Below are 14,883 nucleotides of genomic sequence, written 5' to 3'. Positions count from 1 at the left end.
TCATTTTTGTGCCTCTGTGTCAAGCAGACACTGAAGAAATCCCTGGGGTATATCTGCGATCTCTCCATCCATTGGTCAAGATTCCTCTTGAACAAGGCCAGCGAGGTGCTCTGCCCACATGTACCGGGATTTTTTTCCCCACAGCATAGGTCTCTCTGGGGGATGATGTCCTCCCCCCCGCAGCTATTTATTATTAACTGTCAAGGTTTTCATCAAATCTGGGTTTGACATGGCCTTATATGTCAGCACAGGTCACCTCTCTGAGCAAGCGGTATGAGACGAGTTCTTTCAGTCGGCAGCATAAAGACATATTTTGAGACCCTTTATCCTTTTGGTGAGGAACTTTTTGGGGCCTTTAGCTACATCAGGTGTCTGGTCAGATACATTCCTGCGGGGCATTGTACCTCAATCATAGGTCTAATGTGATGAGTGACAGGGGGGGATGATGACCCTTGATCTAGATGTGAATCCCTTCATGATCAGGTGGGCGATATAGAAGGTTTTCCTAACTACTTTAGCAACATGAGTGTCAAACGAAAGACTACTGTCAGCTTAGGCAATTATAGTTTCAGCATAGACAATTACAGTGGTAGTTATCATACATCCCTGAGATGCACACAGCAGCATGCATGTGTTATAGCAGACGGCATGCACCTTACACAATTATAGTGGTGGTTAGCATACATACCTGTATTGCAGCATTTGTGTTAGTAGCCTATGCCCCATACCTGCAACACAATGCATGCACTTTGCACCATTGCACCACACTACCATGGTATGTGCAACATACACCACATGTTAACAGACCATCAATGACCTTTGTACATCTGCCACCAATGCTTTGTGTTGGCCACCGCCCCTATGTGTGAGGACATGTGCAGTAGGTTATGACGACTGCATACTATGTTTGCCTGAGCCCTAGCTTGCATATCTCCCCCAAAGCAGTGCATGTCTGTTCAACATTATTCCGCCTACCCCTGAGCTGAGTGTAGACATTGTGCATGTGGCTGTACACACATGTTTGACATATCTGTCCCTACTTTGCAATGATGCCACAGACCAGCACAGGTTTACAGTACACCGGCCTGCCATGTGGCGTATGATCTTGTTAATCACATGTAGTATGACATGTCTTCTGCTGACTTGTTGAATGACATGCATACATTTGTAACACAATGGTGTCCTTTCCAATCTACAGTACGGTAATGGTGTCCCAATGCAGGGACGTGTCATACTAACATAGGCCTTCAGCTAATGCAATGTTGTCTGTCCACCATACAAATATGCATGGACATACTGCAGATTGAGCTGATGTGCATAGCCATTGCAGGCCATCATGTGGCTTCACAATTGCTATACAGTGTGAGCTACTGACACAGTTCATAGCCATGATTATGTTCACATACAATAAATATCTAATGTGGAATGTGACCCACGTCACTGAGGTGTATACACAATAAACCCTAATGTGGAATGTGTGACACAGGTCACAGAAGGGTATACGGATGACACCCCTGCACATCTGCAATCGTATTTCTGATGCCTGGCAACTATGCCCACACATGGCTAACTTAGCAGTACTCTATGTCCCACATGCCATCTCTGTATCTCACACACATGAGGAGCAGGCTTGACAGTGATGTCTGACACCAGCAAGGTGAATGTACTGAATCTGTGGCTTGAAGTGGATGTATGTGTATGTTGTGCAACACATGTATGTATTTGGATACTGTATAGGTGAATGCTTCCATGTCGTGACACACTCAAGATGTTGGTGGTTTCATGTTATGCCTACACAAGCTGTGCACAGGCCTGTATGATGTTTTTAGTGTTTCACATCTGCTATATCACCATTACACAAAGGCCATAGTTGTATTGTGTCGAGCCAATGTACAACAGGGTGTACACACATGTACATCACTTCTACTGTGTGTGTTGCTTCATGTCTCTGGTCATCCTCCATGGCCATGTGTACACATGTTCAGTCCAATGGTTGTGATGGCCATCTTATTTCACATGTCAGTGTTATCCCATAAGACATACACCCATATATGTCATATGCTCCACTGAGGACAGGGTTATGCAGACAAAGGGTGGTATGTATGGGATGTGAGACATGTTTTGCAGGATAATTGAGCAGTGTTGCCATCAGCCCACTACATGTCATGGACATGCCTGATAGCACATGACATTTGTGTGACATTCATAGCAAGGGTATACTCCACAAGGATGTATCCTGTGGGCCTGTCATACTCCAGCTCGAACACATTTAGAGTGTGTGCACACATATGCTCTCTGTACAGTACTGTTCGCATTCCCAACATGTGTAATGCTGATATATAGTACCTGTCCCTACAGTGGAACACACCTCCACCATTGTATTCACTTTTGTCCACACATCTGGCAATGACCGTTTGGAAGGTTTAGTGTAGGTGTTTCATATAGTCTTCAATTGTTTCACATAGGTAAACAGTGTGATGCATTGCAGGTCTGACCAGTGTCCATTAACAGGACCACCATACTTTATGTGTACATGTGTTATGGCAGATAGCATGCAATTAATATGTTCTGTGCATTATCAAGCCTGGTAAATAATAACAATCTCACCTGGCACAGGCTACTGTCACTGCAAAATGCCAGAGGTACCTAAACAGGAGTGCCACGGCAGTAAGATCATTATCCAAACCTGTGTGATAGCTACAGGGTGCAATGTCCATGTTAGCACATAAGCCAGTACAATACACTATACTATGGAGTATGCACATCTATGCATACATAGAGTAGCAGGCTATAGTATGTGGCATGGGTGCATACATGCCTTTAATATGATGTTACATTACATATTGTACAGTAACAGTAACTATGTGAAATATAGTTGTGTTTTATGTGCAGTAGTGACTTACCAGGCAACTCCAGGCTCAGTGGTTGAGAGACACCCACCTCCACAATACCAGCTAAAGCTTGTGGATGGAGGTCTGCAGGTCTCCCCAGGTTGGCCAGTAGCTCCTCGGTACATGTAAGTGGGGGCTGGGTGAGTGGCCCCCCACCTGTTGCACCTTCTTCTCTGACGATTGCATTAGCACGCTGTTTCACCCATCTTATCAGATCAGTGCAGTGTTGGCACACCTGCTGATAGGTGTGATTGTGACTGCCATCATTTGCCCTCCTGCAGAGTTCCTCCCACAGGGCATCCCACTGCTGTGCATCTTGTGGCACATGGCTAAAGAGCGTTGTGTAGTTGTCAAGGGGGTATGGGATGAGGACCTCATCCTCCAATAAGCTATATGTCAGCAGTCTGCTACATGGCATACCTAGAAGACAAAATGCTGGAGACAGGTCACAGTAACTCACAGAGAAGTACAGCAGTACAGCTGAACATACATGTGTATCACATTTATTAAGATTACAAATACATCTTTGCAAATCTACATGACATTAACAACACTGACATGTATAAGTCACACACATTTGACACCTACTGGTGATGTGATGTTATCACCATATATGTGTGTGTCATGTGATGACATTGCTCATACACCATGTGGATGTTGTCTTGACGTGAACATGTCTGTTTCCTGTAGTGGTGTCTTTACCTATCAGCACATGCCTGGATGTGTTTACATTAATGCAGTCAACCTTAATGCTGTGTATATGTCACATATATAGTTGTTACGGACATGACCTGTGACCCTGCAGACTTGCAAGCATGTATGTGTTTTGCCATATACATCTACATGGCACTGTACAGCTGAGGTGGCTTACTAGTAAATTGTGTAGCATCGTGCCATGTATTGCCTGTGTTGCACATGTGTAACACATGGGGCAATAGCTAGCCTGATGGTATTTGCAGGGTTGGATATTGACTATAACATGTATGGTCATAGTGATCTAGTAGGCTATATACCCTGGGCCATTTATGAGCCTAGGCATACAGGTTACCTAGCTGTAGGCAACAGACAGGTAAGTTTCAGTGGCCAGTTCAAGCAGTGCCACAGAACTGATACACATGGTTACTGATATATTTGGCATGCGGTCATCACACCATGTCACAGAGAGGGGCGATGTGCAGCTTCACTGGACAGGGATGCATAGTATGGCAAGAGTATGTTAAGTGTATGGGACAGAGATCTGTCAGGCATGTTGTGATCCTTGTACTAGAAAGGTGGATGTCCATGACGTATGTGTTTATTTGGGATCAGGATGTGTTAAGTGTAGCATGTCCAACACCTCTGGGTTGGACATGGCTTTATTCAGGTTTGGCTGCATGCTACATAGTGCAGCTAGGGATTGGGAAGGGCAGTGTAGGCCATCTACACATTGGCAATATCCCTTAAAGGAAATATGTAATCTCTTATGGGTCACATAGGTGTTGAGTATGGCTGAGCATTTATCTCTATATTCCCGGATGGCACCCTGTCATGATTAGGGGTGCCACATATGACTACCTGTCTTTTGTGGTGACGTAACTATCAAAGGGAAGTACTGTACAGCTGCATCCCATACACACAGTTGCCATTATGTTGACCACTGCCTAGGTGGTAGTTAATGGGTACAGGGTTTGTAACATAGGGGAGGACAATGCAGTACTTAGCTGACAGACTGTGGCCATAAATCACACACCACACATCTGACGCACTAAGGCCCTTCTGTATGTTGAATGCAGCACACATTGAGTCGACTATTACTCTTAGTTCATAGTCATTTGCAAACATCAATAGGCTGATGCCTTCTGTGTTAGTCTGTGTGGTATAGATAACAAAGAGGGGGAGTACTAGGAATGACCCCTGTATTACTGTAGCTGGCACTGGTTTAATGCGTGTGTATTAGTCAGACACCTTCTGTAGTGTTGGTTCTACCAGCAGTCCAGTTGCCAACCACTCCTGTGACATAGGAATATACACCTAGTTTACTGAGTGTAGCTGGAATACAGTATGGGTGATGGTGTTCTACGACCTGGCAAGGTCATGATATGCAGTGTGAATCAACCCTAATGTCATCTATATCTGTACTGAGAACATCAAATACGTTGACCACGGTTCATGGCCGTACAGACCAGACTCAGCAGGGTAGTTGTGCACTATGTCCCATTATCAATGGTGTCTCCCCCTTTGTGAGGTGTGATAACTGTTGCTGTGCACCATTTGGTGTGCACACAGCCTGAAATGGAGCTATGATTGAACATGATGTGTATGTGGATAGCTGAATGTTTTTACATTTGTGTAGGATACACCCTGGGATGTTGACAGGTCCCATGAAAGCTGTATGTATGGCTTTAGATAGTGCAGCTTGTACCGGCATAGTTGTTAGTACAGGGGGCCTGTAGTGTACATGGATATATTACTAAGTGTACCTGTTGGAGGTGGGAGTGGGTTTACGTTCTCCAAGACCCTGTCTGGATGAACAGGTGCTATTTCTCTAGGTGCAGTACTTCCCATGCCATAGTGCTGTGCAGCACTGCAGGTCTTGTCGTTGCCATTATGATTGATGACACAGCTATAGCATGTTCTGTGTTTGGCCTCATAATATGTGGCTGATTAGTTTCACAGTAGCTTTGCGTTGTTTTATATGGTGTATCTGCATCTTACTGAGGCTGACCAGGAATCACCGACACTCATGTGTGTTCACTCTTGCAACAGTTACTACCTTCTGAGGTACAGTTTAAAGCATGGTACCATCAGTTTGCCTACTTGTTTGTGTTGAGTTGAATCCTGGTTCTGTTTCAATGGCACAATCACTGCAGATATGTGACTGCTTAAGGTTCATTTGTGTAGGATTCAGCATTTACACATGCATTGTCCATTTGCATGGGTGCCATGGCACTTACCACTCTGCTCTTAGGAAACATAACATTGGCATTTGATACTATGTGTAGCATACTGTTAGCCCTGTTTGTGTGAGTACTGTGATCCAAGTCAGTGGGGTCGATAGAATCCAACATGCATTGAGCGCAGGTGTTGGCACATGAGGAGTCTTCCCAGTTCATAATGGAATAGTTGAGTGTAGCCATTATTATGGTTCTGTCTCAGACCTAATCTTCCCCATTACAGCACATTATGACAGTTGGGAAGTCCGCGGCCTGGTGGGTGATCTGTCTCAAGGTAGTTGCATCCCAAACAATGTTTTGGGCATGGTGTTAGGTGGGTCTGGCAGTGTACATGGCATAGAGATTACATTCCCCCAGGATGGCCACATATACAAAGCTGACATATATTTGTGTTATGGATGTGACAACACTGACTATTACGGAAACATTGTAGCTACCTTTAGCAGCAATCCTCCTCTGAGGAGCACATCACATCCTGTTAGTTGATTACAGATGATGCAAGTGTCTATAGGTCTGTTTCCTTTTCTGGGTATATACTTACATATCCACCAGGAACATGAGCTCTGTTGGGCACAGACACCCACTCTCCAAACAGAGTCATGTATCAATAGACTCTGATGCCACTATCAACATGATCAGGATATAATCAGATAGTGTAAGCCATCACCTATGATGTGGCTATTACACATGGGCAGTTGTCTCCTACATCTTACACTCCTACTGCAGATGTTACACTGGAGTTAAAGAAGATATGTAACCTGTTTCATTACCAGTGCTGTGCACTATCTTACATACAGTATGTGCAGGCAGCTGTTAGGTTGGTAATGAGAGGTTGGGCTACACAAACCTGGTAGCTCAACCAGTGTGTCTGTACTCTCAATATCCACTTTATGTAGGTGTGCACATAGCCATTTGGCCCAGCCTTGTAACAAGGGTCACTACACATTTGCATAACATGTGCACATGCACAGCTGTTATTGCTTGCAAATGATAGTAGAGAGGTGGATATTACATGTGTTATGTGCATGGATAGTTAATTGGCTCTTCCAATTATCTTTGCTATCATGCTGCTAACCTGTCAGATGAATACTAATGCTATGTGTCCTGCCATTGAGTATTGTAATTGCCAATAGACATAACTACTGTTTGCATAAGATAACAGAACTGCTATGTAGAATAGAATACAGATCTGCCTAGAATAATGCACATTACACAGTTATTGGCACAATAATCCACAATGCACACCATATTTGCATGGTAAGCCAACCTTTAACATGTTCATCTTACTTATACACCCATACATATGTCGACTGTTACAATATATCGACATATACTATCCCCTGTTATAGCACATACTTGTTGGACCAATCCTGACACTGACAGTGGCTGGAAGTGAATTGGTGGGTTCCAAGCCCATATCATCCCTTGTGGTGTATGCGGAGTGTGCCGTGTGACCTACAGCAGTACACACATAGAATACTACAAGCATTACTACTGCTCAACAATACATCGCTACAAGATAGCTATTTCCACCATATGCATTGATTACACTGTAATTCTTACAGTACAGCTACTACATACACAGACATACTACATGTTATACATACCATATTAGTAATCAGAGGTGTTATTAACTAGTATAATACTCATTTTTGGTTTGTCTTTCAGTATTTTGTACTGTCTTACAGGTAGATACAGATGGTCTGAATGTATGACAAGGTAACCTTTTATAGTTACAGATCAGTAACATGTGCTATCCCGATGACCAATTGGTGTTCCTAAGTAGCTAATTACATGCACATCAGCTGCACTGCTACTGCCTTAGCCAATACCATGGATACAGTGGAGTATAATTGAGTACTCCACTTGGCGTTGTCCCTTTGCCTTACTTGTGAGGAAGACAGCGTGGATGTTTTGTTTGGAATCTATTGCAACAGCTGTATGGAGACGAACAGTAATATATTGTGTGTAATGCCTAGAGGATTTTGTCTAAATGTGAGTACTGCTGTTATATTGCTGAACATTGCTACTTGTGCAGGGTTTGTTTGTCCCTAATACTTCTGCATATGTTTCAGTCTGGCCAGGTTCTTTGACCAGCTCAAGGCTGCATAGCTATGCATATAATGTTAGGGAGTTTACAGTGTGCTTACCAGACATATTTCATTTGGCGTTACTGTGTATCATACTTTGCTGATAATCAGTACTCGGTAAAACTTCCTGGGGTACAAACCTTTCAACCCTGTTACTTCAGCAGCTGTTCATTTGTATAACGGCAACTATTTCACATAGGGCCATGTTAGCGTGTCTGTGTCCAGGTATGTTAAGGTTTCAGCAGATGTTGTACAGTAGTTGCATAATTGGTTATGGTATGACAGTATGTATTGATGTAATTATTTCGGTTGTGGGGTAGATGTTGGTGGGTGTACATAGCACATGCAGGTGTGTAGGAGCCCCTTTTATACAACGTCTATATGTGTGTTTGTGTTCTTTCCCTATGTGAACATCTATCCATTAGTGGACTAATACTATGGTAATTGCAGGCTGATTCACTGAGGCACTATGAAATGCTTCCTGTATAGCATGCAGGTATTATTAGTCCTTGAATCCTTTTGGCAATACATCGGAATGTAATAAAGTTTTGCAAAATGAAAGCTGTCTGTGTAATTCTGTCATGGATATTTGCAGTCATTGCAGTTGTGGTGACTGTGTCCATAGAACATATTTGTAATAGTGTATTGGCATATACTCTTCATATGTTATGTTCATAGTGTTTGGGGGGGTGGAATGTGTGATTGCTATGTTCCATGTTATACTCAGATATGACCACTTCAGATGCTGTCTACAGACATGTGTGTGTGTGTGTGTGTGTGTGTGTGTGTGTGTGTGTGTGTGTGTGTGTGTGTGTATATGTATATATATATATATATATATATATATATATATATGTGTGTGTGTGTGTGTGTGTGTATGTACATTTATCTGTACCTCCATAGATGTGTAGATGTTTTTAACCTATTTATATATCTACATATATATATAGACCTGTATATATCGACATGTCTCTATGTATCTCTCTCTCTCTCTCTCTCTACATATATATCTATATATCTATATATATATATATATATATATATATATATATATATATATATATATATATATATATATATATCTGGATCTACTGCATTAAAACGAAAGTGCAGTTCACCGAAAAGCAAATCAGCTGTTGAATAACATCGAAAGTATATTATAGCAAAAATGCAAATGGTAGAAACGTTTATGCTCAAAGCTTATTTTATCGTGATGAGAAATACCGTCACCTATAAGTAAACTGCAATGCTTTCAGGAGGTGTACTTACATACTACATTTAAGAATGGTGGATTACTGCAGACTCCCACCTGGTGTACTAGGTCAGGTGTATCAGACTGGAACATTGCAGCATGGAGGTGAGATACTACAAATAGAAGGTTACGTATACCATTTAGAGAAAAGGACTAAAACAAAGAAGTATTGGTGTTGTAAGCACAAAGTGTCAGAAAAGCGTGAGGGATGAGCTATCACTATCTCAGTAACTACTGGCGAAGAGTTGGTTAAATCTGCTGAACATGACCATTCAGGAGAGCCACAAGAAGCTGAAATGTATAACATCTGTGACAATTTAAGGCAGAGAGCAGCTTATTATAGAGTTTTACCATGTTTAATAGTGAATGACGCATTAGCGTCATCATCCTTAAATTTAGCTCCACAGTTACCTAGTAGAAAACTGCTGTTAAGCAGAGTTAGAAGAATTTGTGTCAAACAAAGAGGATCAAGTTTAACTTCTCCGTATTCTCTAAGTGACATTATCCCTGAGAATTTCCCTTTAAAGGGTGGAATTTTCATGAGAAAAATGATGACTGACAGTACTGGTCAAAATACCATTCTGATGTTAACCACAAAGGAAAACCTAAACTACATACGTTTGGCAGATATTTTGTTGATCGATGGTACTTATTTCCGTAGAGATGAACAGTGCCGCCAAGTTTACACCATACACTCAGTTGTGAAGTATGGAGCTTACTCTAAGAGTGTCCCATTGATCTATTGTTTAATGATGAAGAAGTCTTTCCGTTGCTACAGTTTTATGTGGCAGTGTTTCTTTGAGTTCATTAAAAAGCAAACGTTGACATTGAATGCATCATACATATTGTGCGATTTTGAAATTGCAGCCATCAAAAGTATTAAAAGGAATGGTAGCAATGTAGTTAGTAAAGGCTGCTTTTTTCATTACGGCAGAAACATATGGAGAAAAGTGCAGTTACTATGATTAGGTTCACTATATAACAGCAACATGCATTTCCAATTGGCTGTGAAACAGTTTGCTGCTTTAGCATTTCTACCAGAGAATGAAGTCATGCATACTTTCACTTTATTGAAAAGAATGTTCCATGTAGAAGGTAAACCTTTGATCAAATATTTTGTGGAATGGTATTTACTTGGCAAATCTAGAGCTTTCTGTACTAGATCCACGTCATGTATAAGATTCCCTCCACTGTTCCCCATTAAATTTTGGAATGCTTCAGTGTTAAATGAGCTTAATTTACCACGGACCCAAAATGCCATTGAAGCATGGCACAGGAGATTTAAGTGTATAGCAGGGAAAATTATGTCTGATGTGTACAACATAATGAAAGCAATCGTACATGAAAAAACTAGAGTAGATGAAATCTGGAGAAGATTGCCAGCTGCTTGCCCTCCTTCTCCGAAGAAAAGGGCTTTAATTAGATGACAACAGCAGTTCCAAATCCTCTCTGATCACAAAGAAGACTATGATGCACTGAACTACATTAAAGCTATAGCTTCTCTTTTACAAATGTAATATCATTTTTACGTTTTTCTGTTTGCTTAACATATACACATTCTTACCCAACATTCAACAATTTCAGTTTCCCTGCACGTGCAGTTACTGTATTACAAACACCTTTCATATTTGTTGCATGGAGCAGTAGGGGTTGTCTGCAGTAATTCGCTAAATGTTTTTTTTTGATAAATTTAATGTCGTGCATTTACGGATTCAGTAAAATGCAGTTTCTGTCCATTAAATACGTTGTTTTAGTTTCGGTAAAATGCATTTTCATCTTAATGCAGTAGATCCATATGTCTATATATCTATATATGAGCATACACCTTTAATTGGGTACATGGTGGGTTGTCCTATTTCAACACATTCCTCCCTTTTGTGTTTTAGCCTGTCTGCGTACCACAGCTGGGATAGGTACATCCCAGGTAGCTTAGTGTTAGGTTGCTCAGAGGATGGAGTAGATAGTTGTGGGTTCTACTGCTGGAAGGTGTTATTATTTTACCTCTCAGAGTAGGCAGTGGTAGGGAAAGTGTGAATAATGGACATTTACGCAATTGTGAGCAGGTTTGGCCGTGGTCTGTGCGACATTAAGAAGGTTAAACATGTAAAGCACCTCTCCATTTACAGTGTTTCAGTGCCGCTTACTGCCACGCAAACATGTGGAAACCCACTTACAACTGCTTGAGTGCTTTAAACCACCTGTATCCCAAAGCCCTTATTCTGGCCCTCAAAATAACCTAACAACCCTTGGAGATCTTGAACCCAGGCCCATGAACATCACAGTCACTGACTTTACCACTAAGGCATCTGAGATATGTACAAATGCTATGGTGTTTAGAATATACATTGTACTACAGACATTCCTCACTACTGAAAACAAATTTGACAGTCAGTTGGTGTACATATGTCTGATACATGTTAATGTTCATATGTTTGTGGAATTAGGTGTTGCAGTGTGACATGACAGGGTGTATTATGGATGAGAAAGGTTCTTGTTTTGTGTCCTTTCTATATTGTCCCCATACTCTATGTATGCCCCTCCAGTTCACTTATTGGACATCCGACCCAGGCCCTCCTTGATGCATGATTGCATTACCCATCATTCCTCCCCCACCCCAATCTTCACATACACAACAACCACCCCTTCTATGGTGAATTAGGTTAATATTAATTGTTATAATACCAGAGCTGCTTGCGTTTTCTGTACACTCCAATTCCTTTGGAGTGCTTCTGTGTCACGAAGTGTGTTCATAGATGTTTATATATATGGCTATTGATGTAACTGTATAATATATATATATGGGTCCATATCTATTCATCGAACTGTCATAGAAAAACAAGTGCTACCATGGGTCCTTTGGAGGATAGCTTACCTGAAATTTCACGAAGTGTGTTCATAGATGTTTATATATATGGCTATTGATGTAACTGTATAATATATATATATATATATATATATATATATATATATATATATATATATATATACAGGTATGTGCAGACATCACTGACATATATATATATATATATATATATATATATATATATATATATATATATATTTCGTATTAGTTTGTAACAGTAATACATATGTAGACTGGAATGTGTTGGTTCACAAGCTACAATACATTACAATATGTACACAAAGTGACTGTCCCATTTGTGATCATTACAGTGAAATGCATATGGTATAAGGTGCAGTCTCAAGACCATGAAGTATGTGTACACCTCGGATGGCGTATTGGTAAGTCCCATGACTATAGTGTGCATGGTCCAGGGTTCAACACCTGCAATGCTTTACAAATGTTTTTTACTGCAGAATAAGGCTCATTTAAGCAATTGTAGGCATGTTTAAAAGTGTCTGTGTGACATTATAGCAGCAGTTAGACACAGTTAAACAAACTTTGTAACATATAACCTGTGCGGGCAAACACGGCCACATCCGCTAACTACTTCGGATATATACATGTCAGTGACGTAACATCTCACTATGTGCTGACATAACATTACATTCTCTGTTGACTGTACTCTCCAGCATGCATGGGTTTATACAGGTGTTTCGAATGTTTATTATACAGATGATTACTTCCTATATATGCAAGCTGTGGTTAAGGCTTACTTTTGCACATGATAAACATCCCTGCCTTTATCGGGATTGTAACCTCGAATGCACAGATACTATGCGGATGCTGTAACCATTACACTGTTGACATTAACGTTGCTTCCACCTATTTCCTATTTAGAAGATTTCTATGTGTAAGCTAGGCTAAGCAAAGGGCGGAGGCCCCCAAACTCACTGAGCTTCATGTACTCTTGAAATAACAACATATAATAAATGTACTGTGAGACAATACATTACATTCCTAACTACATTAGGCATAGCCCCTCACTGACACACTTCAAGGGAAACCTTGTTGTGTGAATGGGAAACGGGCTATACACCCCTGGGATCATGTGTCCCAGAACCATACAGCCAGGGGGTGGGGGAGCCTGTACAGTTTGATAGCTGCAAGACCTGTTGGGGGAATTGAATAGTGTTGAATAGCCACATTAACATGCCGTCTTTAGATCACTAAGTGCCCCATCACCCTCCACAACCCTGGTCTTCAACAGCTTCCAGCAACTCTGCCTGGAATTGCTTCATTGGCTATGCTTGACAGAGGCTCAGTTACTTCATCAATGGTGCAGGGAAGGCCAACACACTGTAGCTATGCTTCTAATTGCCCTTGGACAGATAGGTAGTAGGCTATCTGTGAACCACTAATGTGCAGGCCATCACAGCCATAATATGTGAATAAACAAACCTTCAGATCACAATACACAGTGAGAAATCATCATGTAGTCAGGAAACAGTTGAGTACAGCAAGAATATACAGAACACTAATACTTAGTCACTCCAAAAGCCTATCTTGGAAGCTAGAAGACTTGTATAAGTTTAAGGCTTTCTATTGCTTACCAGTAGGTTACCTACAGGAGAGATGAAAAACAAGCATATATGGGAAACATGCATGCAACAATACCATACCGGCCTATGCATCAGCCTTAGGCTTTGGAATACTGGCCAAGGCTATTGGCTGGTGCCTTATTTAGGAGAGTCTCGAAGGTGAATACCAGCTCTGTAAACAGCACAATAGCAGAATCAATGAGGGTTATGCTACTCAACACCAGGGGGTGTGATCACAACATACATGCACTCACAGCACTCCTCCGGATGGACAACATCAACATTTGTGCAGTAACTGAGATCTGTCTTAAGGCTCCTGAGAGCACACCAGCACTATCAGACTACAACCCATACCACACATTTCAGCCACAGAACATGGACTGACAGACATGGAGGGGCTGTATCCATATTCATCAGGGATACCTACACCTCCAGGTTAGTGAGGCGGCATGATACTTCTGTGATCATCCATGTGCAGCTAACATCAGCCACAACTGCAATGTGGAATGTGGCCTGCTACAGAACACCCTCCATGACCCAGGACCTCCACTCCACCTTCCTGGAGACAGTGGAGAACATGACAGTCCTAACGCACACCCTAGCATTGGACAACGTCAGCTATCATACCATTAACTGGGAAACGTACTCCAGTACTCACTTCCAGGCCCAGCGCTTCCTGGAATGTATCACCTCTTATGCCCTCTATCAGGTGGTAACCTCCCTAACGTGGGGTGGAAACTACTAGATATGGTCATCACCAACATGGGCAACAGGTGCACCACAGCGGAGGTTAACTGGTCACTGGTTAGATCTGACCATAAACTATTCACTGTTTCCACACCCTAGCATCTCCCCCACCCACAGATACCACAGTGTATACCTTTCCTACAGCTAAAGTTACACTACAAGTAACAGGGGTGGGGGGTTTCACAGCACCCACACTAAGGGGAAACACTGCTCAAGAGACAGACAAATTTACAAATGCAGACTATAAGCACCTACATGGATGTATGGATCATGCCATCACTGGTAAACCAAGACTCACTCCTCCTAGACAAGGACACTGGCCTGGTGGACCTCTGCAATAAACAGGCTATACTACAGAAGTACGACAGTGTTCTAGACACACAGCAAATCCCATGAAGACATCCATGACCCCAATTAGTATGATACGTAGGTCCCTCATGACATCATCCAAGGCTAACATCAGCAGGAGAATACATAAGGATTTGAAACATAACCACAAAGCCTTCTTTGGCTATGTCAAGGATCTA

At 41.7% G+C, this 14,883-nt stretch overlaps 1 long non-coding RNA gene across 1 annotated transcript in view; it reads left to right on the top strand.

Annotated features, from left to right (window-relative positions):
- Nucleotides 1-13,552, top strand: part of LOC122796466 — a 16,852-nt gene extending 3,300 nt beyond the window's left edge. Inside the window, exons 2-3 of the long non-coding RNA XR_006363978.1 lie at nt 2,655-2,656; nt 13,542-13,552. This is a non-coding gene — a long non-coding RNA (uncharacterized LOC122796466). The remainder of the gene's footprint in view (nt 1-2,654; nt 2,657-13,541) is intronic.
- The last annotated feature ends 1,331 nt before the right edge of the window (nt 13,553-14,883 follow it).

The sequence above is a fragment of the Protopterus annectens genome, chromosome 1.part0 (assembly GCF_019279795.1).
Source record: "Protopterus annectens isolate FY-2018-M chromosome 1.part0, PAN1.0, whole genome shotgun sequence".
Classification (NCBI taxonomy): Eukaryota; Metazoa; Chordata; order Ceratodontiformes; family Protopteridae; genus Protopterus; species Protopterus annectens.
The sequence above is the reverse complement of the archived record's forward strand: the minus strand, read 5'-3'. Positions and strand labels throughout refer to the sequence as shown.